Genomic DNA, 16,749 nt, shown 5'->3' with positions numbered 1-16,749 from the left:
TGTAGGTGAGGGATGCATTCTTCATTTGATGATCACTTAAAGTTGAGGATCACTTGTGGAACCATCATCTTGCATGATTGATACTATGTATAGATACCACTTGTAGGAAGTGAATACCATTTGAAAAAATCTTCTAGTATGGAACCACTTGTTTGATTTATCAATAAAGACCATTTCTTGAACATTTGCTATCTTCATGAGTACCACTTATAGGATATCACTTGTGACTTGATCTAGACATTATTTGTAGATTCTTGATAAAATACTTGAGTCTAGATACCATTTGAAACAAACTAGATATCCATTTGCATTGTTGTCTTGTGTTTGTACTCTTATCACTATCATGAGCTTCTATGATTGACTTGAACTAAAATGATTTACCTAAGTTTCCAAGTTCGGTTTGAACCAATGACAAGCTTCTTCACACCTCTTGCAAGGGTTATCTTGCCAATGTTGTACTTGTCACTTGTTAGCAATCCAAATTAAGTCAAGTACTTGGGTTTGCTAGCTCATGAACAAATTCATATACTAACCACTAGATCAAGTAATCATTCAAACAATAGTGGTAGGCTATGAAATTAAACATTTCATTTGTTATGCATGATCCTATAAAGCATGTACTATATGCACTAACCGCATACTAGTAAGGGATGAAATGATCATGCACATTACAATGATACCTTTGCTATGTTGGAGTAGAGGATAGTCACATAGATTCCAATTCATTACTCCAATAGCAATGTGAAGTCCAATTATGAGCTTGGTGAAGACCAATAGATACCATGTTGAATTTCATTCTTTACCAATATGAAATGAATACCATTTATGATCAAGTGCACTTTCTTGTTGTGGTTGGCTTGCTTCATCTTTTGATCAATGCTTGCATGAGAGTATCAATTTGAGAATACTACTTGAAATATCTTGATTAGCTTTCTTTTGGGTATTGCTTGCTTTTCTTGATCAACCCTTTTGATTGCTTCAACTAAGCATCTCAAATGTCCCTCAGATCACCACTTCTATGTTAGCCTTCTAAGTACCATACTTGGTTCACCTACACATAGGCGGCAAGCCCCTACAATAGGGAGAAGTGACCTCTCTACAAAAATCATTCTTGATACTCACTTGAAATAACTTGATTGATTGATCCAAGTGATGGACTTAACTTGATGAGTAACCTTGATTCCTTCTTTAAGTCATTTTCTTTCTTCTTGTTTAAGTTTTTTTCTTTCTACCAAATGATATCCAATAGTCACTAGAACTTAAATTTCAACTTCATCTTGAGTTTGATCTTGATCTTCCAATTTAAGTACCAAATGTGTGCAAAGTACACTCCACAATCAAATGGCCTTGTACTCTTTGCTTGTCATACATTTAGATCATCTCAAAACCAAACTTAGGTACCTTAAACACTTGTAAACATGTTTCCAACTTGAGGACCTTTCAATCAAAGTGACTCTAGATCAATCCAATATTTGTCACTTTTCTGACAGATTTTGTACCCTTCAAAGGAATAAGCATATTTCCCAAAGTACAAATCCAAATACCACGAAATTTGGTGGAGATGTTCTTTACTAAGTTATCTAGCAGCTGTAAAAATTTGAGATTCATTTGACTTCTAGACTGCTTCCAGATTTCAATTCTTCCCCCACTGCTACATGCTGAAAACTGCTTCACTATAGCTGACAAGATCCACTCCAAAACCGAAGCATTTCTTATCCAATTTTCATGAAATTTCTACAGAATCTTATACCATAAGTCTAGAGCATGTATACCAATTTTTATGCTAATCCAATAAGTTTTGATCACTCAAACATGGCTAAGATCACAGCTAGCTCAGATTTTGCAATATAGGACAGATTTTAACACTTGAGCTATACTTCATCAAATATGAATCAAACTTGAAGCTAACTTGTTTGAATACTTCCATAAGACATATATCCATTCAAACCACTTACTAAAAGTCATCTTATGAACTTATCTAATACAAATCAATCCAAACTTGATTACTAAGCAATTATCTATTCAATCAACTTATAGCAAGCAACATTGCATATTTATCCAATTCAATCAACTCATATGCACCCAAATGAAACAATCAACAAGAGATATACCTTGGTTGGCTCATGATCATCCAATTAGCAAGCTTCAACTCAAATATTTACAAGCCATCAAATAATATCCAATGAATTACCAACAACTTGAATTATAGCACTTGTATGTTGATAGCGCTTGGACTTCACTCAATTTTCTCTTGGCATTGGGTCCGGATGTGCACTAAGCTTCATAACTTGATTCAACATATGATGATTAATATGAAAATAGTTTGAATCAAGCCTCCAATGCCATGGTATCTACACACATTCATCGACTTTTTGATGGTACCCAAACAATTTTGGGTCCTCTCAAGTTAGGAGCAACATACTTAGGCGATGCCTTAGTATGAGTAGCGGGATGTTTTGCAATAGCAACCATAGAGGTACCATCACCATCCTTTCTAAGCATATCATGATCATCAATTGAAATAGGCTTAGAAATTTTACCTAGGGGACATGAATGTACCATGTGTCCCCTTTCCCGGCATGAGTAGCACTTTCTCTTTGCTTGATCCTTCTCATCTTTGCTCATGTGGTGCTTCTCATTGCCTTGCCTCTCATGGATTGCTTGAGCCTTTTTCTCAAGCTTGGTAGGACACTTAGAGACAAAGTGTCCCATACTTCCACACTTGAAGCACTTGATGTGAGCATAGACTTTCTTCTCATCTTCATTCTTGCTCATCATCTTGGCATCTTGAGTTTGCATTGGATGCCTTGCCTTTCCACCCCTTCTAGTTTTCTTCTTCTTTATCATCAAATCACCTCTATCTTCATGGTTGATCTTGATTTGAACTTAGGGTGTTTTCTCTTGCTCAACTTGTGGCTTTGGTTGAGGCTTCACTTGTTGCTTCACCAATTGCTTGGTTGGGGACATTGAGGTAAGATGACCCCAAGTGCGGCACTTGAAGCACTTGACATGCTTTAGCCTCTCTTCTTCTTTTATATTCTTGAGCTTCTCAATGTTAGGGCAACCATTTGTAGGGTATCCCGCTTCGTGACACCGGTAGCACATGGTATGAGAGAGCTTTCTTTGTTGTAGCTTCTTCATCTTCCTTTCTCTCTTTCTTTCGCCCTTTGTCATCTTCTTCTTGAAGCCAAGGCCACACTTGTCACCATAGTTTCTTTGAGTCTTCAATATGTGCTCAAAGGTGACTTTTGAGTTGTAGCACCTCTCTAACTTATTTCTCAATTTCTTCACTTCACTTTTAAGCTCATTGTTCTCCTTCAAAAGGTTAGTCTCACAAGACATTGAAGTAGAACAAGCATCTAATTGTGAATAGCATGGCATATCTAATAAATCATCACAAGAGGTGGATACATGCTTCTTTTCTACATCACAAGGGTTAGCAACATTTTGCAATTGATCATTTGATCCATGTGATGAGCTCTCATTATTTTTATGTTTCTTTGTAAAGACTTTAATGAGAGAAGCATGTTGTTCTAATAATTCATCATGAGATGCAAGTAGTGTCTCATGATTCAATTTTAGCTCATCAAGTGAAGATTTATAAGCATTATGTAATTTCTTATGTTCTTCACAAGAGTTCTTTAGAAATGAGTTTTCATTTTCTAATTTCAATGTTTTAGCTTTCTCATTTTCTAAAGACATGGTCATGCTAGCAAGTCTACTAACAAGCTCATCATATGAATCAATATGATCAACCACATTATCATTTGATACCTTGGTGTCATCTTGTGACATAAAGCAATGTGGTGATGTAGCTGGAGAGCTTGTAGTAGCATCTTCATCATGGCTTGAGCATGAACCATCATCACCATCAAGTGTGCATGGGGTAGCATCATCACTTGCAACACTTGTGGTGTCACCATCAACCTTGTCAAGTGAACTTGTAGTGGATCGATCATCATCATCACTTGACCATGAGGTGGAGCAATCATTCACAATCACCAAATTGTGATCATGCTCGACACACTCATGCACCTCCTTCTTAGGCTCATCCTTCTTCTTGAATTTGCCATCATCCTATGTGGAGGAATCACCGAAGGTTTCCTTGATGGACTCCCATATCTCATGAGCGGTTCCCTTGATGTTTGCTTGTTTCATCAAATCAAAGCTTAAAGCATTCATTAGAAAACAACAAGCATGTACATCAAATTCATAGAGAACTCTTTGAGCTTTGGTGAGATTTCTATGGTCCAAGACATGGGTGAGACCACTTGTGACAACCCACCAAAATTTAGGTCCCTTTGCACGAAAATGATCAAGCATGTGATTTTTCCAAAGTGCAAAGTTTGTGCCATAAAAAATATGTGCCTCACAAACATCTAGCCCATTAGACACCATCCTCTCAGGTCGGTGAAGACCACAAATGAGAGACTGGCTCTGATACCAATTGAAAGGGTCGAGATGGCGACTAGAGGGGGAGAATAGTCCTTTTTAAAATTAATCATGTTGGCTAACCAAAACAAGTGCGGAATTAAAAATATCGGTCTAGCCAAGACTACACCCCTCTATCAAAGTTCACTAGCACCTTGTAAAGATACTAATCAAGCAACAAAGGTGCCGGGCTAGCTAGAGCTCTCCTAACCAATTCTAGAAGCAAGGTCATACAAAACTATGCCACTAGTACTTTAAGCACCAAGGGGGCTCCTACATATGCTAGTAAGCAAAAGCACAAAGCCAACTAAGCTTACTAACAATGCTCAATAACAAGGCAACCAATGCCAAATTAAAGAACGCAATTACTTAGCTACACAAACAAAGCAATGTGACTAACAAGGTTACACAAACCAAATTAGCCACGCAAGGGAGCTACTTCTATGCTACACAAGCAAGAAGGTAACTAGCAAGCTACACAAGCTAACTGATTACAAAAGCAACAACACAAGCTCAATGTATATGAAAGTAATCGCAAGCTTGTGTAATGGGGATGCAAACCAATGGGAAGAACAAGGTTAACACGATGATTTTTCTCCCGAGGTTCACGTGTTTGCCAACACGCTAGTCCCCATTGCGTCGACCGTTCACTTGGTGGTTCAGTGGCTAATTGGTATCACCCGCCAAGCCTGCACGTCGGGCGCCGCAAGAACCTACCCTAGAAGTGAGGGTAGCTCAATGACATGCTTTACTAAAGTTGCTCTTCGTGGCTCCTGCGGGGCGAGCACAATGCCCCTCACAAGCTCTTCTCTGGAGCGTCGCACAAGCTTCTTGTGGGCTTCCATGGAGACCACCACCAAGCCATCTAGGAGGTGGCAACCTCCAAGAGTAACAAGCACCACCGGCTTACAACTCGATCACCTAGTGCCACTCGATGCAACCTCACGATGCAATCGCACTAGAATCGCTCACTCACACAATCGGATGATCACTATCAAGTATGTGTGAGATGGAGGGCTCCTAAGCACTCTCAAGCATGGACACAAAGTCCCCTAAGGTGCTCAGCACCAGCCATGGCTAAAGGCCACTTCTATTTCTAGGCCCAAGGGCTAAACTAGCTGTTACCCCTTCACTGGGCAACTATCGGGTCGATCGGATGCTCCGGTTGTATTGACCGGACGCTGGACCTCAGCGTCCAGTCGCCCTCAGACAGCCACATGTCCTGATTCCAATGGTCACTTGACCTGACCAGACGTAGTAGCTTCAACTGACCGGACGCTGGACCCTCAGCGTCCGGTCGTTTACAGTAAGGTACCGACCTTGACCGGACGCGTCTGGTCGCACGTGATCGGACGCATCCCAGCGTCCGGTCACACTCTAGCTCCTATGTCACCATGTGTCATCCTGACCGAACGCGCCCTGCCAGCATCCGATCACTACTAGTGCTAGCGTCCGGTGCACCCAGTGAGACTCTATCTTTTCTGTGTAGGGTGCCGGTGGTACCGTCGGACTGTCCGCACTCTACGGGTGGATACTCTGTCGGTGGAGTTTCTTCACCAAGTTGATCCACATCAAGTCCAACTCCATCTCCATTGTAAATGTGCTAACACTACTAAGTGTACACCACCATGTGTATGTGTGTTAGCTTTTCACAATTATTTTCCAAAGGATGTTAGCCACTCAACTTACCACGCCTCTCAATCCTAGTGGCGATGCAAAGTTAGATCACTCGAGTGGCACTAGATGACCGATATGCAAATAAGTTTGCTCCTCTTGATAGTACGACCATCTATCCTAAACCCGATCACAAACTTCTCTACACACCTATGACCGGTGAAATGAAATGCCCTAGGTTATACCTTTGCCTTGCGCATTCCATTCCATCTCCTCCAATGTCGATGCAACACATGCACCAACACGATCAACAATGATATGATCCACTTCATATCATCACGTGATCATATTGGTTCATCGATCTTGACTTTACTTGCTCTTCACCATTGCCATCATCCATCGGCGCCAAGTCTTGCTCAAGCTTCACCACCACGCGGTCCATCACTCCAAAGCCTTTGACTTGCCCTTCATGCTTGCAACCAGTCCATCAAGTTAAGTCTTGTCTTGATCTTCTCCACCTTGATCACATGACTCAATGTCATGTCTCATTTGCATTTAAGCTCCTTCATCATCACATGTGTGAGCTTTCCAACATCTCCATGCTATTTTCACCTTCATGGCATATGTTGCTCACACACATATACCTGTGGACTAATCACCTGTGTATCTCATATAAACACAATTAGTCCACCTAAGTTGTCACTCAATTACTAAAACCAAACAAGGACCTTTCAACCGGGAAGATATCCTGAAGATACTACGAGATCTCTTAGGATACGTATGATCCCATGATTCCTGTAATATGTTATTACTTTCTGGTTCTCTCTCAGATCTAATCAACTTGTAACCCTGCCCCCTCAGACTATATAAGGCGAGCAGAGCCCCCTTCAAACTCATGCAATATCATACGATAGCCAATACAAACCAACAGACCACAGGAGTAAGGTATTACATCATAGTGATGGCCTAAACCTGTCTAACTCGTGTATCTTTATTGTCTTCTTGTTCTTGATTACACGCCTCTCTGCCGATCAATCTACCTTCATAGGATACCCCTTATAGGATGGTCGATGATATTCTATCGACACTCTTCCACAAGATGAAAGCTCTTGGGCAACGCCTAGCCGGCTAGGAGCAAAGCCCCAAGAGTAATAGACGCAAATCCAACTGGCTTGATGAAGAAATCAAGTGCTCAAGCTTTCCAAAGTGATTCTCTCACTTAATCCACTCTTCTTTCACTTAAAACCCTAGGGAAATTGTAGCACCCAGTTTTATGAACAAACCCAGATACACACCATATGTGAGTCCAGAAAGTCAAAACTCACATATAGCTACAAATAAGGGTAATATCGAAGGACAATGCTCAATATATAACTTACTTAGTATAAAGGATATAACCTTAGACAACAGACAGAGGAAAGACAACTCTGATCTTCATGCGAAGACTCCATTTCCACAGGTACAACGACTGGTTGATCACAAGCCTAATTCCTCCAAAATCTAGCAATCTGGTACCCATCCGGGATTTTTATCCAAATAATTGAAAAATAAAGCAAGCGTAAGTACATGTCATACTCAACAAATATAACATAGGGTTCATGAGGCTCAAAAGGCCGATACTGGTTTCACTATGATTAGCTTTTAATTGTCATAATTTTAGCATAGGAGTAGCAACAAGTTTATCACAAGCCCATAAACACATGATCAGGTAAACATGAATAATGAATAACATAAACAATAAACCATTAGTGAGCATCTTCATCGTCCATATCATTAGTGTTCATCATCTATTCCATAAGGGTTCCAAGGTCGCTCGTGACCGTGAGCATGGCTGATATACCAGTTTTACACTCTATAGATGTTATACACTTTCACTGTGAGTCGTGATTTACCTTTTCACCCGAGGCGGCCAACCTCTTGACCCACTACCAAGGAAGGTCGGCAGGGTTTACTATGAAGCCTTTCAAAGGTTTGTCTAACAAGTTAGGGCCATTAGATTTACTCGGCAAATAGATATAAAGCCCCCTTCCCGATAGCACAATGACACGCAGCCTATACTCAAGGGGACAGAGGCCGCACTATACCCGACTCATCAAGCCATTCTTACGCCAATAAATGTAACCACTAACAAGCTAGAAAAAGTCCTCATACTGAGCTAAAGCTAGAGCCATATAGCCCTCACAGTTGTACTGTAAGTCTCGAATAATCACTTACAGATAAGTCCTTAGGGAGAGGAATCTAGAGCACCATAAAAACAACCCAATGCTCTAGCCCTCTTATTCCATGTTGCTAAAAAGCATCTTTTAATGTTTATTGCATATTACATTAGGCAAGTTATAAGATCATGGTTGTAGTTGAGCACTAGCAACATACTACCCAATGTAATAACCCAAAGGTATCAAGGCACAAGGTACAAAGTACTAGAAAATCCTTAGTGGTAGTTAAGGTAGACACATGTAGTATGAATTAAATGATTAAAGGTGTATAGGATAATAAGGAAGATCCCATGCTATACTTGTCTTAAATTTAGATCCTTCTTCAAGTCCAAAACTTCAAAGATCTGCTTCTTGATTCACCACGTATAACTCACCGACTGGACAAGATCATAAAGCACCACACAAGCATCCATGCAATCATACATGAAGCAAATAATAGATCTAAATTAGAACAGTACACCAAACATAAAATCAAGATGAAAAGTTTGTAAAGCGAATCTATGTCTCGCTACGAACACACAGACGTGAAAAGCACGCTAATCAAAGCTATGGTGAAAAAGATACATCTACCGATAGATTTGCTTTATACATGAAAAAGAAAACTATAGGCTTCATTTATTTTAACTATATAAATATATATATATATATATATAAAAGATATTTTATAAATAATATAAATTGAATTAAGTCAATTTTAGATTTGAATTATAAAACTAAAGTAAAACAAATTATATTTTATTTATAAAGTCCAGTTGCATAATTATTAATCAAGATATGATTTAAACCATGAAATTTTAGAAATAGTAATATGGAAAATAATGTTACTAACGCATAGATCTCGTCGCTATGAATCTAACGCAACTTGAACATGTCAAATAAGAGCTAAAACGTAGAAGATATGAATTAAACAAGGTTTTCTTTATTAAAATAATAGATTAAATCTAACCACAAATTTTAAAAGTTGAAAACATATCTTCAGTAGTATGAACATGTAGATTATGAAATTATGAACCTAACACGAGTTGAATGGATCAAAACGAAGTTAAAACGGAGATTATATGGTTAAAACAAAATCAGTGGCAAATATGTAAATAAGTGAAAACGTATTTTGGATCTAAACCGATGAAACTATGCTTTTCAAAGAAGAAAACGTACTCTGGAAAAAGTGCTATGGACTGCGGGTTCTATAATTAAAAAAGGGAGGGGTTCTTTTGAAAATTTGCCTGCCGAGGGGGTAAGTTCTAATCCTGGCCCTTGATCTAGATTTGAACGACCAGGATTGAAACGGGAAGGGAAGGTGGCCAGTGGCGAGTTGCATGGCGGCGACGCCATGGCCGGGCAAAGAGAACTTGTCGGAGTTCTCGGTTTCCGGTCTATGGTGCATGGTTTTTTGAACAGAGATGTCTAGGAGAGAGAGGAGAGGACGGGGAACTCACCGGAACCGAAACAACAAGCAGGGAAGCGACGAAGGCAGCGTGTTGCTTAGTGAGGCAGACGGTAATGGCGGCGGCTAGGGCTAGGCAGCTATGAGCTTGAGCAGGGACAAAAATCTTGCTCCAAGGCAGAATAGGGAGGCGGCGCGGGCTTGGCCGACTATTTATGAGGTTGGGTTAGCTTGGGCGGCACGGCATGGCACGTAGAGGAGACGGACACGAACGACATCGGAGATGGTGTCCACGGCGGACACGATGTGAGGAAGAAGGAGACCCCAATAGGTGGGCCAGGGTGGTTAGTGACTCAGAGAGGGAGGGGAACATGTGGGTGCGGCGCAGACCTGGGCCAGCGCTGCTGCTGGGCTGACACGACGAAGTAGAAGGCCACACGGGAAATGGGCCGAAGGAGATGGGCCAACGCTGAGACTGGAACGACCATCTTGCGGAGCTTTGGCCCGAGCGGGGAGGAAAGGAGGAAGGCCAAGCGGCCAGCTGGGCCGGTGGAAAAGCAAGGTCAGTTGGGCCAAAAGAGAGAGGAAGAGTGAGGGAGGAAGACTTTATCTTTTTATTTTTATTTGCATAACTTTTTCCAAAGAAATTTTCAAAAGGATTTTGAATTTGAATCAAACCAAGCATCTCTAAAAAGCCTAATGCAACAGCATGAATACACAAACATGTTGCTACCTTATGATAAATTTTAATTTAATGAAAAAATATTATTTCCCTATGTTTTCATGAGCAAAAAAATTCAAAATTACCTCAATTTACATCTATTCCAAAAGGAGCAAATTTTAGGGTGTTACAGGAATCGAAGATTGGAGCAAAGGGGAGAGGAGAGGGGTGCCTTTGTTGCTTGGGAGCTGTTAGGACGAAGGTTAGTGAGCAGTGAATCAGTGGGTAATGGTTAAAACTGAGAGGGCTATTTATACTCATAGTAGAAATCTAACCGTTCATATCTATGTCGGAAGTTCTGACGTAGATCCCGAGACTTCCGACCTAAATAGAAACACTGTTCATGTAGGGTCAAAAGCCCGCACGAGCAAGTCAATGTCAAAACTCCTGACAAATGTTGGGACTTCCGACTGTCGAGATTCCCGACGTACGTCAGGACTTCCGACGGGTCTAGTCAACCGACCAGCAAAACCCTAGGTGTCGGGACTTCCGACTATTAGGAGTTCTGACTCACGTCGAGACTTCTGACGGCCATAGTCACCGCACAGGCTAAGTGACTGGGCGTCAGGACTTCCGGCATGAGTCGTGACTTTTGACGGTCGAGAGTTCTGGCTTATGTCAGGACTTCCAACGGCCATGGTCATCACGTAGGCTAAGTGACTAGGTGTCAGGACTTCTAGCATGAGTTGTGACTTCCGACCGTCGAGAGTTCCGGCTTACGCCGAGGCTTCTGACACCAACAGTCACCGAAAAATATTATACGTGCTCGTGGAGTGCTAGAGTATCTCTCTTTTGATTTTATTTTTATGCTTGAGCACTCTATCTTACTCAGACCAACTAAGTTTGCATCCCTCTTTATAGTACGGTGGATCCTAAACTCAAAAACAAAAATAAAACCCTTGAAGAGCGCTTTGAGTTCGTCCGCCTTTACAACTTCAATAATTGAGGGATACCATTTCATCTTTATCAACTCTTTAAATCTTTCATGGGACTAATAGCTACAACATATATAGGTCCTCGTGAGGGAGGAAGCCTCGGAGCCACCACTAACTGACTCGGCTGACACCATGCCTGCCCAAGGCAAGCCCCGGTGCATAACCCTTATTTTTGATAATCACTATATGTATATAGGTGATGTGCATTTACGTTACAGGAATTTTATGGAAACCACATGTATAGATATATCTGTCCTATAAGTCTTACTAGTGCAGGTTTGAGTAGCTGCTATGCTTAGGTTTTTGGTAGCATGAGTAACCTGCCATTACTCACAATAGATGATTATTATAATTACTCTCATGATAAAAATGGTGAAAGGCAAAATGAAGACCGGGTAGGGATATGGTATGTGTATTGGTGGGTGTAACAAGTTGTGTCCCACGGCCACGGGCTTAGCTTGGTTACGTTATTTTCCCTGTCCGTGTCGATTGAGGATCGTCCATTGCTGTGGATGGTAGTTAGGTCACAGACTTATTATCTTGAGCATATACTTGCTTATGGGAGCGGGAAAGGCTTGTTACGCTCTTGTCATGGGTTCTGGCTCTTTTCTAGACCAACTAATTGGTGGCGGGGAAAGGTGGAGGTCTAAGCACCATATTGAGACCGGGTCTCAAGTGGGGGGGCTTGGAGTCCAAGTTTGGACGGGGACCTAGACCCCGTGACATGAGTGGAATGGGTTGGTCTTGTTTGTGCCTGGGGTATAAATAGGGCGTGTATTTCGGGGTACCCAGCTGGGATACATTGGTTCACGAATCACCATTTCTGTGAGACGGTACGACTTGCCTATGGTCTAGCACCGTAGTAAATACTAGAATATAAAAGATGGTAAATTAGTTTTGATTTCTCAACCCTTGCTTGAAAGTAGAACAGATATTTACCTAGAATGGTTAGCTAATGAAGTAATCATGATTGCTAATTAAACTTGATCTTAAGGATGTACTTCTAGTAATCCTTTTTGCAAACAAAAAGAAAATAACAAACACATATTGCCTATCATACCCTTTGGAGTCGGGAAACTATTCCCACTAGTCGGGTAAGTCTTGCGAGTATATTGTGTACTTAGGGTTTATTTTACCCTGTTGCAGGTGCAGCTTGAGGAGTAGCTCTTATGTGAAGGATTCTTCTGGTAGGCACAGACGGATCCTTGTATCGTTTCCGCTAGATGTTTATTTTTATTTCGCTGTTTAATTATCGCACTCTGAACCCTGGTGTTGTAATAAATAATTTTCAAGAACTGTTGTTGTATGAAATGGACTAAGTATTATAAGTTCATACTCATTATTGGATTTTGGATGTAAAACGTGGATTGCTTCGAGTTCTCCCATGGGGTGTGCTTGACGAAACTGTCCGATGTAGCTAACTTTCGAGGTTGAAAGGGTCGAGATGGCGACTAGAGGGGGGGTGAATAGTCCTTTTTAAAACTTAATCACGCTGGCTAACCAAAATAAGTGCGGAATTAAAACTATCGGTCTAGCCAAGACTACACCCCTCTATCTATGTTCATTAGCACCTTGCAAAGATACTAATCAAGCAACAAAGGTGCTGGGCTAGCTAGAGCTCACCTAACCAATTCTAGGAGCAATGTCACACAAACCTATGCCACCAGTACTTTAAGCAACAAGGGAGCTCCTACACATGCTAGTAAGCAAAAGCACAAGGCCAACTAAGCTCACTAGCAATACTCAATAACAAGGCAACTAATGCCAAATTAGAGAGCACAATTACTTAGCTACACAAACTAAGCAATGTGACTAACAAGGTTACACAAACTAAATTAGCCACGCAAGGGAGCTACTTCTATGCTACACAAGCAAGAAGATAATTAGCAAGCTACACAAGCTAACTAATTACTAAAACAACAACACAAGCTCAATGTATATGAAAGTAATTGTAAGCTTGTGTAACGGGGATGCAAACCAACGGGAATAACAAGGTTGACACGATGATTTTTCTCCTAAGGTTCACGTGTTTGCTAATACGCTAGTCCCTGTTGTGTCGACCTCTCACTTGGTGGTTCGGCGGCTAATTGGCATCACCCGCCAAGCCCGCACGTCAGGCGCCGCAAGAACCTACCCCTTGAGTGAGGGTAGCTCAATGACACGCTTTACTAAAGTTGCTCTTTGCGACTCCCGCGGGGCGAGCACAATGCCCTTCACAAGCTCTTCTCCAGAGCGCCGCACAAGCTTCTTGCGGGCTTTAACGGAGACCACCACCAAGCCGTCTAGGAGGTGGCAACCTCCAAGAGTAACAAGCACCACCGGCTTACAACTCGATCACCTAGTGTCACTCGATGCAACCTCACGATGTAATCGCACTAGAATCGCTCACTCACATAGTCGGATGATCGCTATCAAGTATGTGTGAGATGGAGGGCTCCTAAGCACTCTCAAGTATGGACACAAAGTCCCCCAAGGTGCTCAACACCAGCCATGGCCGAAGGTCACTTCTATTTATAGCCCTAAGGGCTAAACTAGCCGTTACCCCTTCACTAGGCAAAAGTCGGGCCGATCGGATGCTCCAGTCGTGTTGATCGGACGCTGGACCTCAGCGTCCGGTCGCCCACAGACAGCCACGTGTCCTGATTCCAACGATCACTTAGTTGACCGGACGCTCTGACTAAACTGACCGGATGTAGAATCCTCAGCATTTGGTCGTTTCCAGTAAGCTCCCCGAGGCGTATTTCTTCGACCGGACGCGTCCGGTCCACCTTGACCGGACACAGACCAGCGTCCGGTGCAATACCCTCGGTACTGTGCAGACCCGTCAGTTTGACCGGACGCATGCTGCCAGGGTCCGGTGCTTTCAGACCCAGCGTCCGGTCAGTTGACCGACGCCAGCGTCTTCGCGATCAACTCATTTTCACTTCTAACTTCTTCACCCTTGCTCTAATGTGCCAACCACAAGAATTTGCATCCGACGCAATAGAAAATAGGCATTCCATTTTCCCGAAAGCGCCAAACCCATCTCAACCCTGCAAACACCACCTCCTTTGTAGATGTGCCAACACCACCAAGTGTACACCACCATGTGTATGTGTGTTAGCTTTTTACAATCATTTCCCAAAGGATGTTAGCCACTCAACTTGCCACGCCACTCGATCCTAGCGACGATGCAAAGTTAGATCACTCGAGTGGCACTAGATGACCGATATGCAAACAAGTTTGCTCCTCTTGATAGTACGGCCATCTATCCTAAACCCGGTCATATACTTCTCTACACACCTATGACCGGTGAAATGAAATGCCCTAGGTTATACCTTTTCCTTGCGCATTCCATTCCATCTCCAATGTTGATGCAACACATGCACCAATATGATCAACAATGATATGATCCACTTCATATCATCACGTGATCATATTGGTTCATCGATCTTGACTTTACTTGCTCTTCACCGTTGCCATCATCCATCGGTGCCAAGTCTTGCCTAAGCTTCACCGCCACGCGGTCCATCACTCCAAAGCCTTCGACTTGCCCTTCACGCTTGCCACCGGTCCATCAAGCCAAGTCTTGTCTTGATCTTCTCCACCTTGATCACATGACTCAATGTCATGTCTCATGTGCATTTAAGCTCCTTCATCATCACATGTGTGAGCTTTGCAATATTTCCAAGCCATTTTCACCTTCATGGCATATGTTGCTCACACACATGTACCTGTGGACTAATCACTTGTGTATCTCACATAAACACAATTAGTCCACCTAGGTTGTTACTCAATTACCAAAACCAAACAAGGACCTTTCAGGGGTGCTTAGTGTCTAGTGGAATACGAGCGCATCCGAAAGCTTGTTATTTTGGGTGGTTCTGCCACAACGCTGCTAGGGTTTTTGCCCTCCCATTTATCCCCCTCCCACCGTCTTCTCCGCCGCTTCTCGCTCTCTCTCGCTCTTGCTTGGCCCGGTGTTGGCGGCACTGTAGCAGACGCTCCTAGCCCCTGTGGAGGAGGCGGCGTTGGTGGTGTGGCTGGTACATCTCCGTCTCTGCTTCACCGACCTCTTCGTCTCCTTCGTCGGGTGCTAGTGGTGGCCATTGTTCCGCGGGCCTCTTCTTCTTCCTCTGCTCTGGATTTGCTTCGTCTTCCCCTGGTCCGATGCGGTGGTGCTTGTTTGCCTCGACATTTCTGCCTCGTCTGCTCCTCCTGGTGTTCCTCTTCGCTCATAGCAAGGTGATATCCCCTTTCGGTTCCTTATCTCCTTTTGGTAGTTGATGTTAGTTGGGGAAAACTAACACCTTGTCTAGGCAAACAAACAAGGAGCCAGCACCAGCCAATCCACACCGGTTTAGGGCAAACAAACAACCCCAGTTGCGTTGGCTAGGGCGGCCTGGTGCAAGCCAATGCCCAGCTCATACGACCGAACCACCCTAGTCCACGCAAACAAACATGGCCTTACGAGCTAGTTTCTATACGCTTCCTTATAAGAAACAACGTATCGACCATTGTGTGGAGCTCTGAATGGCAGTGTGGGCACTCAAGAGTCAAGAGCCGTGCCACTTCTCTCGCAGAACCATTTTATGAGCTAGTGTTTGGTAAGAGTCATAGAAGCTAAAAGTGAACCTTCTAAAAAATCTCTACCAAAAATGGTATGATAATAAAGCTTGAAACGGGACCACGGGAGGGGGCAAATTGTCATTGTTACACGGTGTCGAAGAAGCGAACAAGCATTTATGTGAGTGTTGTCTAATTTACCCCCAAAGCAATAAATTCTGACTTAAATATTGTATTTTCCAAAAGAAAATCACGGTTCACAAAAGTTTTACTCTTGCTAATGTCAAATATAAGTTCATTATTAGGACGTTGGCTGACCTTATGTATATTGCATTCTGTTTAACGAATGAAAAATTATTATTCTAAATAGAAAGAATTGCATGTATGGAAATATTTTTCAAATATATCAAGTGACATCAACCTTTTGTTGTAAAACTGTACTTCGTATGATCTCTTCGGTTGACGGTTTAATAACTAAATATTTGTTTGAATGGACTAAAATAAGTTACTAGCTGTAAAAAGAGGCTCTGACTGATCCAAACAACTCAACTCATATTTATAACCTATTTTAAACTATTAAATTCAATTACATAATTTATAGAAGGTTATTAGCTACCTCTCTCTCTCTAGCTATTGTAGGTACATACAATTTAGCTGATCCAGTAGGAATAACACGCAATACTTTTTAAGACCCATTTTTGCGCTTGTAAGACTGACTCCAACAGCGTAACCCATACCTGAGACCTATTTCACGGTTTGGGTGATGTACAGTAAAAAACGTTGCATCCCCATAGCTTCGCCTCTCCAACAGAGGAGCCCCAAATCCCTGTCGCGGCGCTGCCCGCCATGGAGCCTTTCGCGACACCGGCATTTCGTGGCCGGCGGCGGCGCCTTATCCTCCTC

Source organism: Miscanthus floridulus, chromosome 1 (assembly GCF_019320115.1).
Source record: "Miscanthus floridulus cultivar M001 chromosome 1, ASM1932011v1, whole genome shotgun sequence".
In the NCBI taxonomy this organism is placed as follows: Eukaryota; Viridiplantae; Streptophyta; class Magnoliopsida; order Poales; family Poaceae; genus Miscanthus; species Miscanthus floridulus.
This window is presented reverse-complemented; position numbering follows the sequence as displayed.